The 18,167-nt window shown below is 44.5% G+C and overlaps 1 protein-coding gene across 1 annotated transcript in view; it reads left to right on the forward strand.

Moving 5' to 3' along the window:
* Positions 1-598: 598 nt before the first annotated feature.
* Positions 599-18,167, forward strand: part of LOC141147575 (zymogen granule membrane protein 16-like) — a 31,692-nt gene continuing 14,123 nt past the window's right edge. Inside the window, exon 1 of the mRNA XM_073634800.1 lies at positions 599-622. The gene's annotated coding sequence lies outside the window, so the exon portion shown is untranslated. The remainder of the gene's footprint in view (positions 623-18,167) is intronic.

An 18,167-nucleotide genomic window follows, 5' to 3' on the forward strand; every position in this document is an offset into this window, starting at 1 on the left:
TGCAATAGACGCTATGAGAGATTCTATTCTTCACGCCCTGCGCCTTACGCTTGGGCTGGTGCATATGCGTAGGATACTATGGTTGAAAAATTGGTCAGCCAAAGCGCCATGCAAAAAGCTCCTGGCTAGTTTTCCTTTCCACGGTGAACGGCTGTTTGGGGATGATTTGGATAACTACATCCAAAAAATTTCTTGTGGAAAAAGTATCCTTTTGCCAGTTAGGAAAAGGAGTAAACATATTTAATTATTATTTTATATCCCTCCAGTTCATCAAATACGGCCTCAGTCTGGAGCGTTCAGATGCTAAATATGTTATGGGAAGGGTTATTAAAAAGATTAAAGAACAGATTATGTTCAATAGAATAATAAAAAAGGGATAAATAGAAGTCACATATTACCTCTTATATTAACTCCACGTCTCCCTTTCAGTTGCCCATATATTATACTGGCCAGAAATGGAGGAGCGTGGTATGGAAGGAGTTAATTCAATTAAATTATTATATGATATCAGAGAGTTCTTGAGAATTAATAAAACATGTGGCATGCGAAGTGATAATACACACACTCAGCTATATATACACAGGTGAAAGGGGAGATTAATACGGTGACTGGGGGCTAACAGGTGAGTGATGGCTACATGGTCTGTTGTGAATTCAGGGCTATTACAATATATAGGAGAATACATACTGTATATGTGTTTATGTGCCTATTTTTAATGGAGTGATAATAGGTTTCACAGAGGACTTCTGTCACCATGTAAGCTCACAAGGCCGGTTGTAGAGGTGGGCATAGGACACCAAGTTGATATTTTTTGGGAACTATCCTACCCAACAGAGTAGACATAGAAAAAACACCTCGTACCAAAAGGTACGGTGAGGAACCCCTTGGGGTCGTTAATAGACAGATCAGGCCAATAGTAAAAAAGTATAAATATTATTACACAAATTCAACAAGTACAAACAATACATACAATGCATAAAAACCATATCTGATACCCTGATTGATACAGTTATATAGAGGAATCACCATTCTGGTGCAAAGGATTGGCGGAGATCAATACAGTGTTAATTACACCTTACATGTTACGGACACATAGTCCTTCTTCAGAGGTTTTATTGTTATTGAATCAAATGGATATAAGGTTTCTACAAAGAGTATAAAAATATATATAGATACATATAAGTACAGAGTAATAATCTTAATAACTGTTCAGCTAAATAGCAAACAATGCAACACACAGCACACGGCATTTTTATTAACACTGTATTGATCTCCGCCAATCCCATGCACCAGGATGGTGATTCTTCTATACAACTGTATCAATCAGGGTATCAGATATGGTTTTTATGTATTGTATGTATTGTTTGTACATGTTGAATTTGTGTAATAAAATTTATACTTTTTTACTGTGGGCTTGATCTGTCTATTAACGACCCCAAGGGGTTCCTCACCGTACCTTTTGGTACGAGGTGTTTTTTCTATGTCTACTCTGTTGGGTAGGATAGTTCCCGATAAAATTTGTTTTTTCTATGTTTGCTATTACTGCGTCAGACAGACCAAGCTTTTTCACATACAGTCACACTCCTCCCCCAATTCTTTGACCCGACAGAGTAAAGTCATCCAAAAGGCAACCAAGGTTGGTGTCCCGAGAACCTTTGGAAGTCCAGGGACGTTTTTAAACAACAATTATCAAGTAAAAGAAGACAATAAAATAGCTAAAAGGACAGACTATTTCCAATCCTACTCATGGTAGACCAGGGTTTTGTGGAACCCTCGGGTTCCTCCAGAGGTTGCTTGAAGTTCCTTGAGCAATGATTTATGCCTCTCAGATAACTTCCCACTGACATCATTGATCTTTTTAGCTATCTGTAAGAGAGTAATTCTTCCCAATGACCACAAGTGTAAAGAGCATTCTTCCCACTGACCAGCACACAAATGTATAATGAGTTGTTGATATAGTAATTACTAGCAAGGGTTCCCTGAGACCAGAAAGTTATTTCAAGGATTCCTCTGTGTTGAAAAAGTTGAGAAAGACTGTGGTAGATAAAGCCCTAACTATAGGAACTGTGGGATTCACACGATAGCCAACAGGCACAAACCTTAGGTGATCCAGGAAGCACTAACTGATCTATCATCTGCCATTAAAGTGTATATAAACCCAAAAACAATAATGTATTAATATTGCAATTTACCAGTTCTTAGATGTACAACAAACAGCATTAGCTGCATTTGTTTTCTTTTTTCCCTTTAATGCCTCTAGGTGATCCTGCTAGTAACATAATTCTTGTCTTAAAGTGATTGTAAAGGTATTTTTTTTTAAATAACAAACATGTCTATATACTTACCTGCTCAGTGCAGTGAACTTGCGCAGAGCCGCCCAAGGAACCTCCTTTATTTGGGTCCCCCGCCGACGCTCCTCGCCCTTCCCCTATGTCCAGTGCTCTCATGGGAAGCCGCTTCTCATGGAGGCACTTGTGCATGCCCACACCTGGGCCCCGCTGCTGCGTCCATTGACATAGACAGTGGGACTCGGCCCTCCCCCCCCACCACTGGTTTTGATTGACGGCACTGGAAGCCAATGACTCCTGGTGCCCCAGCAAAGCCAACCAGACCCGGAAGTGAGGAGAGAGAAAAGCTGCAGATGTGCACAGCACTGGATCAAATGAGGGCTCATGTAAGTATAAGGGGCAATGAGGGGTGATTCTGATGCCTAAACATTTTTTACCTTAATGCAAGGAATGCATTAAAGTGGATGTAAACCCGATTCATGAAATTTGAGCTGGGCACATATATCTGCAGTGTTTTCTTATCTCTCTCCAAAGCACTAAGTCCCGTAGCTGTCTCCTGCTCCATTCTTCTTTTATTAGCCTGAGAACTCCTGACAAGTTCTTCATCACATATGATCAAAGCAGCCGGAGTTTTGTGTTGGGGAGAACGCCATAAATAGATTAGCAGAGCCCTGACCTATTCAACGATCAGCTCTGAAAGTCTCTACCTATGAGGAGAGCGGGTGTGTGCCTTTCCTCCAATCAGCTGCCTTGGCTGTATGCCCAGGCTTCACTGCAGTGCTAGCCAGGAAGAGAAAATCTCTTAACAAGGTGTGAACTTTCTAAACAGAATATAAAGATGAAGACAGCGGATATACATGTAAAACTTATATAGGGAGATTTATTTTATCTCTGTGTATCACCCGAGGCTGTTCACTTCACTGGGTATATGTGACAGTTTACATCAACTTTAAGGTAAAAAATGTTTAGCCTTTACAACCACTTTAAGGTGACAACGCTCATTGTATTGTATTTATGAAGGTGCAGTGTTGTCACCATAGCACAGAAAGTGTATTAAAACTATAGAAAACCTCCAAACCTCCTCTTTGCCCTCATCTGCATAATGGGGAGGGGTTCTGTAGTCCTCAGAGAGAAATGGAAGCAAGGAAGTTATCAGCTCACATGATTTCTGTCAGGATGAACGGGCATTGAACAGCTATAACAAAACATTTTAAATTGTATATTAAAAAAAAAGGGAGCAAATAAGAGACATTTATTGTTAGGCTCTGTTCACACCTAGGTGTTTTTGGGCGTTTTTCTGCTCTAAGCCTCAGCTCTAAAAATGCCCAACAAGACAAATCCCGTTCATTTCAATGGGCTCTTTTCACATCTTGAGCGTTCTGTCATCTAAAGCAAAACGCCCGTCGCTCAAAAAAGTACATGAGCTTCTTTTTTGGCAGATCACAGGCGTTTTAATTCATTTACATTGGCATACCGCCCAACTTTTTGAGATGGGACCGAGGGACACCTATTTGCAAATGTATGTAGGCATAGGACACACACCCTGCCATGCCCCCTTAAAGGAGAATTATACAAAAAAAATATTAGTTGAACCCACAAGTGCTTTATTTTAACCACTGCTGTTCCTTTATATTGGCTTTTGCAGCGTACAAATGCAGCGGCCTACATTACGTGGGTCACACTATTCGCAAGCTAGAAACTAGACTCAAGGAGCATCTGGTGAATATTCATAAAGGCTTTTTGAATCATAGTTTATCAAAGCACTATGCTTTGTGTCATGATAAGAGCCTAAAAGGTACATCTTTTATGGCTATAGATAGGTTTGATCTGCATTGGAGAGGCAGCCATATTAGGAGGGAGATCTCAAAGATGGAGACCTGGTGGATTTTTTGTTTAAAATCTTATAGACCACTTGGCTTAAACATAGAATGGGATGAGAACTCCTGACAAGTTCTTCATCACATATGATCAAAGCAGCCGGAGTTTTGTGTTGGGGAGAACGCCATAAATAGATTAGCAGAGCCCTGACCTATTCAACGATCAGCTCTGAAAGTCTCTACCTATGAGGATAGGTTCATAGTATTTTTTAGCTAGGTTTTTCTCTATGTTGTTCTTATATACCGTATTTATCAGCGTATAACACGCACTTTTTTTCCCCTTAAAATCAGGGGAAAATCGCAGGTGCGTGTTATACGCCGATCCCCGCCGATCCTCCCCGCTGTTTGTGAGCGGAGCGAGCCAGCCGCCGATATACATAGATAGCCGAGTGTACTCGGCTGGGCTCGGCTAGTTCCGCTCACAGTCACGCCCAGTCCCGCCCTATGATGGACATAACACAGGGACTGGGCGTGACTATGAGCGGAGCTAGCCGAACCTAGCCGAGTACACTCAGCTATGTATGTCGGCTCTTCTCGGCTCCGCTCAGTCACTCAGTCACTCATATGGCGCCTCTGCCGAGATACACAGAGTCGGTCTCGGCTCTTCTCGGCTCCGCTCGTAGTCCCACCCAGTCCTGCCCTGTCCCGCCCTGTGATGGACATAACACAGGTCCACTGGTGGGAAGGACTATGAGCGGAGCCGAGAAGAGCCGAGACCAGCTCTGTGTATCTCAGCAGCGGCGCTATATTTAAACCGAAAATGATCTGACAAGGCTCCAAATGACAATGATAAGGATGCAAATGACACGAATAAGGCTGCAAATGCCACTGACAAGGATGCAAATGACACTGACAAGGATGCAAATGATCTGCCAAGGACGCAAATGACACTGATAAGGACGCAAATGACACTGATAAGGCTGCAAATGATCTGACAAAGCTGCAGATGGACACTGACAAAGTTGCAGATGGACACTGATAAGGCTGCATTGATGGGCATTTAAATGTAAGTTTTTTTCCTTAAAAAGTTTTTTTCCTTAAAATTCCCTCCTAAACTTGTGGTGCATGTTATACGCTGGCGCCCGTTATACGCCGATAAATACGGTATTTGATTTTTCTGTATTACCTGTTTTCAACCACTAGATGGCGGCATTACATCTATTATATAGTCAGCTTTGATTAAGCTGTAAATTTTATTAATATCCTATTGTTACTTTTATGTTCATTTTTGGATATCTCAAGCACTCTCATTTTATCTACTATTTTTATTTCCAATTTGGCCCGGGTTTTTCTCTCCTTCCCTCTCTCAGAGACAAGATGGGCATACTGTATAATGTGTTTCTATCTGTCTCCCTAAACATGGCTGCCATGGGTGTGGTTAGCCATGTACATCTAAGCCTTGGCATAAACATCCGGTTTGGGTGTGGTTCTGCTTCCCGGCGGATGGGAGAGAGGCTTGGAGTGCAGGGGAAATGGGTGTTTCTATTCCGCCCTCCCTCCTATATAAAGAAAATACAACGAGCTCTGACCACGCCCCTGATGTTGTTCTCTTGGACGAAACGCCACATAGGGTGGAGCTCTGACGTCACGACATGTGTCGACCGCGGCCATCTTTGTGGTTGGAAACAAATGCTATCCATAACATGATATGCTTGTTTTTATTTTCTAAAATGTGAATACCCTGGCTGTTTTTAAATAAATGTGATCCTTGTTTTAATATACTACACCATGAGGAGTTGCTTTCTTGTATTCTATGCATGCACCTTTGAACTTCCATCTGGTGAGACTACAAGATCCAGCCATCTATGATTCAAGTGAAGTGGTTTTGTGGTGCAGTGGACTCTTTTCAAAAAACACTTCACAGCTTCTCTACCATGGCGATGGGAAATAATGGTGTATAAAGAAGCCACCTCAGCGGTAGCCATAATATACCCTTCTTTACAAGTGATTTGTCTCAGAATATTAATGACCTGTGTGCTGCCTTTAAGATGGGAAGGAGTTTTAGAGGCGAGAGGTTACAAAAAATGTTCTATGTACCTCCCAATCCTAGAGGTAATGGAATCAATTCCGCTAGTTATAGGACAGCCAGGTAGATTCAGGGGGTTCTTATGAACTTTTGGGAGGTAGTAGATCACCGGAATGCAAGGTGCTACCGGGATCAAATAAAACGTCTCCTTCTTGTTCAAAATACCTTTATTGAAACCCTCATCTACTATCACCTGAAGTTCGTTCTTATATTTTTGAGTCGGATTACTTCCAAGAGGAAAATATGTATCATTATCAGACAGAATTCTATTAATTTCCTCCACGTAGGCAGCACTGTCAAGAATGACAATACCGCCCCCCCTTATCAGCCGGGCAGACGGTAATGTCATTCCTTTGCTTGAGGGAATCCAAACCCCTTTTAAAGACTAAATCCACCCTCTTTTTCTTCACGGTCAGTTTATCAAGATCTTTGAATACTAGGTCCCTTAAAACTCCAAATGAAGGGGCTGAATGGCTGGGAGGGTTAAACAATGAAGCATTTGACAGGGTGGTATGTTGAAACTCAGATGGAAAGATAGTCCTATTACGAATAGGGTTAGAGAGAATATCTGTCTGTACATTAAGTTTGCGAATGTACTTATGGATATCCATATAAGGCCATGGTTTAATAGCACCTCTCTTCATCAGAAAGAGGGGCTGTGCTCAGATTGAATAGCCCAGTGTCTGTTAAACCCTCCTTCTTTTTTGACCATGTCCTCTTCCCCCCTCTGGCTCTATGTTTCTTTTTACCCAGCCATCTCATCCATACCCAGCCATACCCAGCCGTACCCAGCTGTACTCATTCATGCTCAGTCTGCAATAGGTAGTCAAATTAGATTTGACATTTATGCCCCTAGAACGCCTGATGGTGCTCCCTGCATGTTGGGCCTCTCTATGTGGCCAGGCTGTGTAAAAGTCTCACACATGTGGTATTTTATACTCGGGACAAGTAGGAGAATATATTTTGTGGTGTAATTTTTGGTATGTACATTCTATGTGTTAGAAATATTGTATAAATAGACAACTTTGTGTAAAAAAAAATGCATTTTCATTTTCTTTACACATTTTCCAGTAACTTGTAGAAAAAAATTACATGTTCAAAAGACTCATTATGCCTCATAGATTATACATTGGGTTGTTTTCTTTTCAAAATGGGGTCATTTTTGCATTGTCCTGGTGCTCCAGGGCCTTCAAAAGTGTAAGAGGTAGTCAAGAAATTATATGTGCAATTTATGCTCAGAGAACGCCTGATGGCGCTCCCTGCATGTTGGGCCTCTGTATTTGGCCACGCTGGGTAAAAGTCTCACACATGTGGTATCACCGTACTCAGGAGGTGTAGTAGAATGTGTTTTGGGGTGTAATTTGTGCTATGCATATGCTGTGTGTGAGAAATAATCTGCTAATATAACAATTTTGTTTAAAAAAAAAATCTTGATTTTTGCAAAGAATTGTGGGAAAAATTTACAAGTTCAAAAAACTCACCATGCCTCTTTCTAAATACCTTGGAATGTCTACTTTCCAAAAAGGGGTCATTTAGGGGGAATTTGTACTTTCCTGGCTTGTTAGGGTATCAAGAAATGAGATAGGCCATCAGTACTTCAGGTGTGATCAATTTTCAGAGATTGCCACCATAGCTTGTGGACTCTATAACTTTCACAAAGACCAAATAATATACACCGATTTGGGTTATTTTTTACCAGAGATATGTAGAAGTATAAATTTTGGCCAAAATGTATGAAGAAAAATTACTCATTTGCAAAATTTTATAACGGAAACTAAGAAAAATGCATTTTTTTAACAGAATTTTCGGTATTTTTTTCTTTTATAGTACAAAAAACTAAAAAAAAGGACAAAAATTTCATATAGGTACAGTGTTGCGTGACTGAGTAATTGTCATTCAAAATGTGAGAGCCCTGAAAGCTGAAAATTGGGCTGGTTAGGAAGGGGGTTTAAGTGCCCAGTGGTCAAGTGGTTAAACCCCCCCAATACCCACCACCACCATTATCCCTTTCATATGTATAAGGGCCCCTTGGTGAAAAATTTCCACGGTGGCTCCAAGAATTATTATTGCAACGTGGGGGTCTTTGGTGGGGATGTTGCATAATGTACCTGTCGTTCCCTCCATAATGTTTGTCCTCTCTGTAGAGGGGCGCAAACCTATTATGAGTATTTACAGGCTCATGGTGTGCAGGACGACCGCCTCCTCTATTGCCCCTTTTGGGGCCTCCCCTACCTCTAAAATAATTTTTGGGTGGTTACCCAAACACATGTCTAAGGGAACCCATGTTTCTACCCTGGCATGCAGAAGGCTGTGAGGGGCCCGGAGTTCCCAGTGATTGACAGGGTACCGCATTGGTCCCAACCACCACCCCCACTTTACCAGTGGTATTGGCTTTCTCCATACATTGCCACCTAAAAACTTTACTGTTCATATAATCTTCCGTATCACAGACATATTTCTTTTTCTTTTTGATATTCTGTTCAGTCTCTTCCTTCTCTAAATGCTTTCTAAGATAATCAGATCTTTTTTTAAAGTCCTCCAGGTCTTTAAACCGGACTAGTTTCTCTCTAAGTTTAACAATCTATTCATCAATATTTGTTCATTTTCTCCTTTTGCGAGTAATCAGAAAATCAAGGAGTGCTAGTCCAGCCTTATTGAAATATTGAAACAACTCAGAAGTATCAACATCATCATTATATGGGGCCAATTCCCACCTCAGGCTCCTAGGGACTATTTTCGCTGAAATATATCTCTCCAAGAACACTACATCCCAACTGATATGCAATTCTGTGGTGAGCAGGTTCTTAAGTCACATAAAGACACCACTGATGTCATTCTGAGGTTCAACAGATTCACTGAAAATGCTTTCAGTATCAATAACATGGGTGGCTCTGAAGTCAAAAAGGTCCATGATGACACAACAAAGCAGCAAGTGAATAAAGGTACCAAAAAAAACAATAAGTTCAAAGTTAATCACTGCGCTAGTACTAATAAAGCAGCTGACATAAATTGTATAGTCACAAGAAAAAGCAAAAAATAAAAAAATGTATGCAGCGCTAGTAACATAACATTAAAATTAAAAGTAAAAGTCTATAGTGTGGAACCACCCATGGTGTAGACAAAGACACAATTAGGTGAACATGAACTTATCCTCCACTGAACATCAACACACCAGGCCTCTTACCAAAGAAAATGAGATTCAGGCATTCGTGGGTTGCAGCAATGGTTCCTTCTCCATCTCCTCAACTTTGCCATTAACCATAATTATTTTTGGTTCAACAGTAGGGATGAGCTTCGTGTTCGAGTCGAACCCATGTTCGAGTCGAACATCGTCTGTTCGCCTGTTCGCCGAATTGTGAACGATATGGGCCGTTCGCGCCAAATTCATGTGGCGCGTCACAGCCCATAATTCACTGCGGAATCGCAGTGCATTGCTGGCTGATGATTGGCCAAGCATGCACTATGACCCGCATGCTTGGCCAATCACAGCGCCGTCAGTAGAGAGAGCTGTAATTGGCCAAAGCCAGGGTGGCTTTGGCCAATTATGGCTCAGGGGGTTTAGAACACGCCCCACACTATATAAGGCCGCCTGCACGGCGGCCCTGTGTAGTGTGTGTTCTGGCGTTGCAAGAGAGATAGATAGACAGAGAGACAGTGTCATTTCATTTGAGTTAGATAGATTAGGCAGGACAATTAGTGAGTTAGCTGCACTTACAGTGTATTGTATATATATATATATATATATATATATATATATATATATATATATACACTGTATTCAGTTTAGCTAGATCTGTTCCTGTTATCTTCTTACTGACAGGCAGGCTTGTCTTGTTACAGTATTTACAGCTACCTGAAGAAAATTGCTGGTGTTCTTTTGATCCTATTAGTACCACAGTCAGGCAGCTAGACTATTTACAGTTAGTGCGGTGCGTCCTGCTCACAGTGTTCAGCTAAAACTACAAGTTAGTGCGGTGCGTCCTGCTCACAGTGTTCAGCTAAAACTACAAGTTAGTGCGGTGCGTCCTGCTCACAGTGTTCAGCTAAAACTACAAGTTAGTACTGTGCGTCCTGCTCACAGTGTTCAGCTAAAACTACAAGTTAGTGGGGTGCGTCCTGCTCACAGTGTTCAGCTAAAACGACAAGTTAGTGTAGTGAGACCTCTGCACAGTGTTCATCTAAAGCTACAAGTTAGTGCGGTGCGTCCTGCTCACAGTGTTCATCTAAAGCTACAAGTTAGTGCAGTGCGTCCTGCTCACAGTGTTCAGCTAAAACTACAAGTTAGTGCGGTGCGTCCTGCTCACAGTGTTCAGCTAAAACTACAAGTTAGTACAGTGCGTCCTGCTCACAGTGTTCAGCTAAAACTACAAGTTAGTGGGGTGCGTCCTGCTCACAGTGTTCAGCTAAAACTACAAGTTAGTGCAGTGCGTCCTGCTCACAGTGTTCAGCTAAAACGACAAGTTAGTGTAGTGAGACCTCTGCACAGTGTTCATCTAAAGCTACAAGTTAGTGCGGTGCGTCCTGCTCACAGTGTTCATCTAAAGCTACAAGTTAGTGCAGTGCGTCCTGCTCACAGTGTTCAGCTAAAACTACAAGTTAGTGGGGTGCGTCCTGCTCACAGTGTTCAGCTAAAACTACAAGTTAGTGGGGTGCGTCCTGCTCACAGTGTTCAGCTAAAACTACAAGTTAGTGCAGTGCGTCCTGCTCACAGTGTTCAGCTAAAACTACAAGTTAGTGTGATGCGTCCTGCTCACAGTGTTCAACTAAAACTACAAGTTAGTGCGGTGCGTCCTGCTCACAGTGTTCAGCTAAAACTACAAGTTAGTGTAGTGAGACCTCTGCACAGTGTTCATCTAAAGCTACAAGTTAGTGGGGTGCGTCCTGCTCACAGTGTTCAGCTAAAACTACAAGTTAGTACTGTGCGTCCTGCTCACAGTGTTCAGCTAAAACTACAAGTTAGTGGGGTGCGTCCTGCTCACAGTGTTCAGTTAAAACTTCAAGTTAGTGGGGTGCGTCCTGCTCACAGTGTTCAGCTAAAACTACAAGTTAGTGCGATGCGTCCTGCTCACAGTGTTCAGCTAAAACTACAAGTTAGTGCAGTGCGTCCTGCTCACAGTGTTCAGCTAAAACTACAAGTTAGTGCGGTGCGTCCTACTCACAGTGTTCAGCTAAAACTACAAGTTAGTGTAGTGCGTCCTGCTCACAGTGTTCAGCTAAAACTACAAGTTAGTGTAGTGAGACCTCTGCACAGTGTTCATCTAAAGCTACAAGTTAGTGCGGTGCGTCCTGCTCACAGTGTTCAGCTAAAACTACAAGTTAGTGCGGTGTGTCCTGCTCAGTAGAGAGAGCTGTAATTGGCCAAAGCCAGGGTGGCTTTGGCCAATTATGGCTCAGGGGGTTTAGAACACGCCCCACACTATATAAGGCCGCCTGCACGGCGGCCCTGTGTAGTGTGTGTTCTGGCGTTGCAAGAGAGATAGATAGACAGAGAGACAGTGTCATTTCATTTGAGTTAGATAGATTAGGCAGGACAATTAGTGAGTTAGCTGCACTTACAGTGTATTGTATATATATATATATATATATATATATATATATATATATATATATACACTGTATTCAGTTTAGCTAGATCTGTTCCTGTTATCTTCTTACTGACAGGCAGGCTTGTCTTGTTACAGTATTTACAGCTACCTGAAGAAAATTGCTGGTGTTCTTTTGATCCTATTAGTACCACAGTCAGGCAGCTAGACTATTTACAGTTAGTGCGGTGCGTCCTGCTCACAGTGTTCAGCTAAAACTACAAGTTAGTGCGGTGCATCCTGCTCACAGTGTTCAGCTAAAACTACAAGTTAGTGCGGTGCGTCCTACTCACAGTGTTCAGCTAAAACTACAAGTTAGTGGGGTGCGTCCTGCTCACAGTGTTCAGCTAAAACTACAAGTTAGTGCGGTGCGTCCTGCTCACAGTGTTCAGCTAAAACTACAAGTTAGTGTGGTGCGTCCTCCTCACAGTGTTCAGCTAAACCTACAAGTTATTTTTTTGCGAGCTCTGCACAGTGATAAGCTAAAGCTACCTGTAGAAGGTTGGTAGTGTTTTCCTGATCCTATCACTACCGCAGGCAGCTAAAAAAGCTACAAGTTAGTTTTTTGCGAGCTCTGCACAGTGTTCAGCTAAAGCTACCTGTAGAAGGTTGGTGGTGTTCTCATACTACAGGCAGGCAGTTGATTTTGCTAGCTGCAGTATCAGTACATATATATATATATATATATATATATATATATATATATATATATCCCAGCTTAGTGCAGCTACAGGCCATTAGTATGTCTGGAAGGCCAAGAAGGAGAGGCAGACAGTCACAAGCCAATAAGAGAGGGCAAGCAGGCTCTGTGTCTAGTGCTGGTTGTGGAGACGGTGCATCCTCATCAGCACGTGGCCGTGGGACACGCTTGGCCTTTTTTTCGGCAGCTGGCCATGTTGAGCCGCAACATGCGGAAGACTTGGTCGAGTGGATGACCAAGCCGTCCTCATCCTCCTCATCCTCTCTCACCCATGCTCAGGGTACTTTATCTGGCAAAGCAGCGGCCTCTTCCCTCGGCTCAATGTCATCAGTGACTCCTTCCCTAGCCCCACCATGTCCTCCTGAGGAGTCCCTCAAACTGTTTGGCCACAGTGTTGGGTACATGCTCCAGGAGGATGCCCAGCGTTTGGAAGGCTCTGATGATGATACTGAGCTCGATGAAGGCAGTAACATGAGCACGGACAGAGGGGGTGCCCAAGAAGGACAGCAATCTGGCAGCCATGCTCCCCCTGCTGCAGCATACTGCCAGGTTTGCTCCAGTGATGAGGAAGGAGGGGATGATGAGGTCACTGACTCAACATGGGTGCCTGATGGGAGAGAGGAGGAGGAGGAATAGGCGGCACATCACCAACGAGGCAGGCACAGTGGTGTAGTGGTAGCACTTTCGCCTAGCAGTAAGAAGGGTCACTGGTTCGACTCCCAACCATGACACTACCTGCTTGGAGTTTGCATGTTCTCCCTGTGCCTGCGTGAGTTTCCTCCGGGTACTCCGGTTTCCTCCCACACTCCAAAGACATGCTGGTAGGTTTATTGGATTCTGTTTAAATTGTCCCTAGTATGAATGAATGTGAGTTAGGGACCTTAGATTGTAAGCCCCTTGAGGGTAGGGACTGATGTGAAGGTACAATGTATATGTAAAGCGCTGCGTAAATTGATGGCGCTATAAAAGTACCTGAAATAAATAAATAAATAAATAAATAAATAAATAAATGCCCTACAGGGGCCAGCCTAAGGGCAGCACATTGACTGCATCACACCCCAAAGCTCCACAAGTGCAGGGCGCTGCAGTCTCTGCGCGTTATTCAAAAAGTTCTTTGGTGTGGGCCTTTTTTGAGATGAGTGCATCAGATCGCACCGCTGCAATTTGCAGCATATGTCTCAAGCGTATCTCGCGTGGCCAAAACATCTCCCGCTTGGGTACCACATGCTTGACCAGACATATGTTGACCTGCCATGCAGTTCGTTGGCTAGCGTATCTAAAAGACCCACACCAAAGAACAAAGAGGACCTCTCCTTGCTCCTCATCAGCTGAGATCTCCAACCCCACTATACCTTCAGTCCTCTCTGAGACCTGCACTGAGAGGAATGAAGGTGTAGAATTAGGTGTGTCACAGCCAAGTACTTGTGGGCAATCTGCTTTTGGTACACCGACGTCAGATTGTACCAGGCAAATTTCCCTGCCCCAGCTGCTGCACCGCCGAAAGAAGTTTGCTCCCAGCCATCCACATGCCCAGCGGTTGAATGCTAGCTTGGCAAAATTGCTAGCACTTCAACTGCTGCCTTTTCAGTTGGTAGACTCTGCCCCCTTCTGTGAGTTTGTGGAATGTGCGGTTCCTCAGTGGCAGGTACCCAAACGCCACTTTTTCTCACTGAAGGCGATTCCGGCTCTCTACCGGCATGTGGAAGGCAATGTCCATGCCTCGCTGGACAGGGCGGTCAGCGGTAAGGTGCATATTACCGCTGACTCATGGTCCAGTAGGCATGGACAGGGACGTTACCTAAGTTTCACGGCGCATTGGGTGACTCTGCTGGCAGCTGGGAAGGATGCAGGACAAGGTGCAGTAGTGTTGGAGGTTGTTCCGCCACCACGCCTCCAAAATGCTAATGATTGTGACACACCTCTCTCCTCCACCCCCTCCTCTTCTTCTTCCTCCATGGCCTCTTCCTGTGCTTTGTCCTCGGAACCAGCGGTGCTCCGTAGCCATTCAAGGGGCTACGCAAGTACGCAGGCCAAAAGATGCCATGCAGTGCTTGAGCTGGTGTGCTTGGGGGACAGGAGCCACACTGGGGCAGAGGTTCTGTCAGCTCTGCAGGGGCAAGTTCACAGGTGGTTGACGCCACGCCAACTTAAGGCAGGAATGGTGGTTTGCGACAATGGCACCAACTTCCTCTCTGCCCTCCGACAGGGACAAATGACCCATGTGCCCTGTTTGGCTCACGTCCTTAACTTGGTGGTGCAGCGGTTCTTGGGCAGGTACCCGGGCTTACAGGATGTCCTGAGGCAGGCCAGGAAAGTCTGTGTGCATTTCCGCCTGTCATATAATGCCAGTGCTCGGCTGGCGGACCTCCAAAAGGAGTTTAACCTGCCCAAGAACCGCCTGTGACATGCCCACCAGGTGGAACTCAACGTTGGCCATGCTGCAGCGGCTGCACACACAGCAGAGGGCCATCAATGAGTACCTGTGCGACTATGCACAGGACAGGGTCAGGGAGCTTGTTTTTGTTTTCCCCACGCCAGTGGGCCATGATCAGGGATGCATGCACTGTCCTGTCACCATTTGAGGAGGCCACGAGCATGGTGAGCAGTGACAGTGCATGCATCAGTGACACTGTCCCCCTTGTCCACCTGTTGGAGCACACGCTGCGTGGAATAATGGACAGGGCACTTGAGGCAGAACAGAGGCAGGAAGAGGAGGACTTCCTTAGCTCTCAAGGCCCCCTTTATCCAGACAGTGTTCCTGCGTGCCTGCTGATCACACAGGAAGAGGACGAGGAGGAGGAGGAGGAAGATTGTGTCAGTATGGAGGTGGAGCCTGGCACTCAGCATCAGCAGCACTCTTTAAGGGATCAGTCCCAAGAAACACATGGACTTGTACGTGGCTGGGAGGAGGTGGCTGCGGACCATGTAGTCCTTAGTGACCCAGAGGACTCCGGACCGAATGCCTCAGCAAACCTACGCTGCATGGCCTCCCTGATCCTGCAAAGCCTGCGTAAGGATCCTCGTATTTGTGGTATCAAGGAGAAGGTCCAATACTGGCTGGCAACCCTCCTTGATCCACGTTACAAGGGTAAGGTTGTGGACCTTATCTTGCCATCGCAGAGGGAGCAGAGGATGAAACCTCTTCGGGAGGCCTTGCAGAAAGGTCTGTGCAACACGTTCCCAGAGACTGGGAGGTTACAAACTCCTGTTTCTGGACAACGTGTTGCTGAGGCTTCGGTCAGTCAAAGAAGGAGCGGTGGAGAAGGTGGCCGTCTGACCGATGCGTTCAGACAATTTTTTGGTCCGCAGCCCCAAGGTATGATCGGTTCCAGCAACCATCGCCAGCGTCTGTTTTACATGGTGCAGGAATACCTAGGGGCAAGATCTGACTTGGACACCTTTCCCACCAAAAATCCTCTGGGTTACTGGGTCTTGAGGATGGATCACTGGCCAGAGCTTGCACAGTATGCAATTGAGCTACTGGCCTGTCCTGCATCCAGCGTTCTTTCGGAACGCACATTCAGTGCTGCTGGAGGCTTTGTAACCAAGCACAGGGTGCGTCTGTCCACTGAATCAGTCTTGGATCACCACCAGCTACCAAGCACCTGATGCTGATGTAACCGAATAATTTTTTTTGAAATCTCAGATCCCTTCAAAGACTGCCTATGCTGATGCTGAGTGACTATCCCGGAGTAATTATCCTCTTCCTCCTCAATGATCACACTGATAGCTTGTAAGAACATTTTTGGTACTGGGCGCCACCACCAGTGCCTAAGGCCCAATTTTTCAGGCCCTGTTTAACAGGGGTGTGTAATTACAATTTTTGATGCAATACTTTGCAGCAGGGCTCGTTTCTGCATTACAACTAGAGTATCTGTGAGGGGTTGCAGTGTTGTGGCACCAGCACCAGTGCCTAAGGCCCAATTTTTCAGCCCTTGTTTAACAGGGGCGTGTAATTACAATTTTTGATGCTATACTTTGCAGCAGGGCTCATTTCTGCGTTCCAACTAGAGTATCTGTGAGGGGTTGCAGTGTTGTGGCACCAGCACCAGTGCCTAAGGCCCAATTTTTCAGCCCCTGTTTAACAGGGGCATGTAATTACAATTTTTGATGCAATACTTTGCAGCAGGGCTCATTTCTGCGTTCCAACTAGAGTATCTGTGAGGGGTTGCAGTGTCGTGGCACCAGCACCAGTGCCTAAGGCCCAATTTTTCAGCCCCTGTTTAACAGGGGCGTGTAATTACAATTTTTGATGCAATACTTTGCAGCAGGGCTCGTTCCTGCGTTCCAACTAGAGTGTCTGTGAGGGGTTGCAGTGTTGTGGCACCACCACCAGTGCCTAAGGCCTAATTTTTCAGCCCCTGTTCAACAGGGGCATGTAATTACAATTCTTGATCTAATATTTCACAGCAGGGCCCATTTCTGCACCCACCAAGAGCGAGTGAGGACTTACAGTGTTGTGGCACCAGCACCACCACCAAAGGCCCAATTTTTCTGCCCTTGTTCAACAGGGGCATGTAATTACAATTCTTGATCTAATATTTCACAGCAGGGCCCTGTGAGGGCTTACAGTGTTGTGGCCACAACAACACCTAAGGCCCAAATTTCTGCTGAGTATATAGGGCAGGCCCCTACTTTCAAACATCTAACTTACAAACGACTCCTACTTGCAAACAGAAGGAGACAACAGGAAGTGAGATGAAATCTACCCCTAGGAAGGGAAATTCTCTCCTGTAAGAGTTAATATGGGAAAAACATTTCTCCTTTCCACTGATGCTTTCCAATCCTTGTACCACAAAAAACCCCAAATTTTCAAAAAACATTTGTCATTGGGACAAAAAGTGAGGTGAAATCTTCTGAAGAGGAGGACAGACAGCAAAACAAATGTCACAGGGGTGATAACCCTTCCCTATGTTTTCCAAAAAGCCTAAAAAAGATTTTTTGGCTGGAGCTAAACTCGTTAAAAATGTATCCGTTCAAAATTACAGATTCTACTTAACAACAAACCTACAGTCCCTGTCTTGTTTGCACCGCCTGTATACTGCTGTTCAGAGTATATAGGGCCTGGTGGCCCCACACCTTTCCTTATTTTAATTTGGGTGCGGGGTTCCCCTTAATATCCATACAAGACCCAAAGGGCCTGGTAATGGACTGGGGGGTACCCATGCCGTTTGTCTCACTGATTTTCATCCATATTGCCAGGACCCGACATTACATTAAACCCGCAAGCAGTTTTAAATGAGATTTTTTCCTTTAAAAATGACATTTTGTGCAGGGACTGTTCTAAACACGGGAAACACGCGCCACTTTACAGGCATACTATAGACACACCCCAGGTATGATATTTAAAGGAATATTTCACTTTTTTTTTTTTTAGTTTAAACATCATTAAAATCACTGCTCCCGAAAAAATGGCCGTTTTTAAAAGTTTTTTTTGCATTGATACATGTCCCCTGGGGCAGGACCCGGGTCCCCAAACCCTTTTTAGGACAATACCATGCAAATTAGCCTTTAAAATGAGCACTTTTGATTTTGAACGTTCGAGTCCCATAGACGTCAATGGGGTTCTAACGCTCGTGCAAATTTTCGGTCCGTTCGCAGGTTCTGGTGCAAACCAAACCGGGGGGTGTTCGGCTCATCCCTATTCAACAGCTCCTACTATTTGCAAGGTCAGGGAGTGGCGATGGGTGCCAA

The sequence above is a fragment of the Aquarana catesbeiana genome, linkage group LG06, assembly GCF_042186555.1.
Source record: "Aquarana catesbeiana isolate 2022-GZ linkage group LG06, ASM4218655v1, whole genome shotgun sequence".
Taxonomy (NCBI): domain Eukaryota; kingdom Metazoa; phylum Chordata; class Amphibia; order Anura; family Ranidae; genus Aquarana; species Aquarana catesbeiana.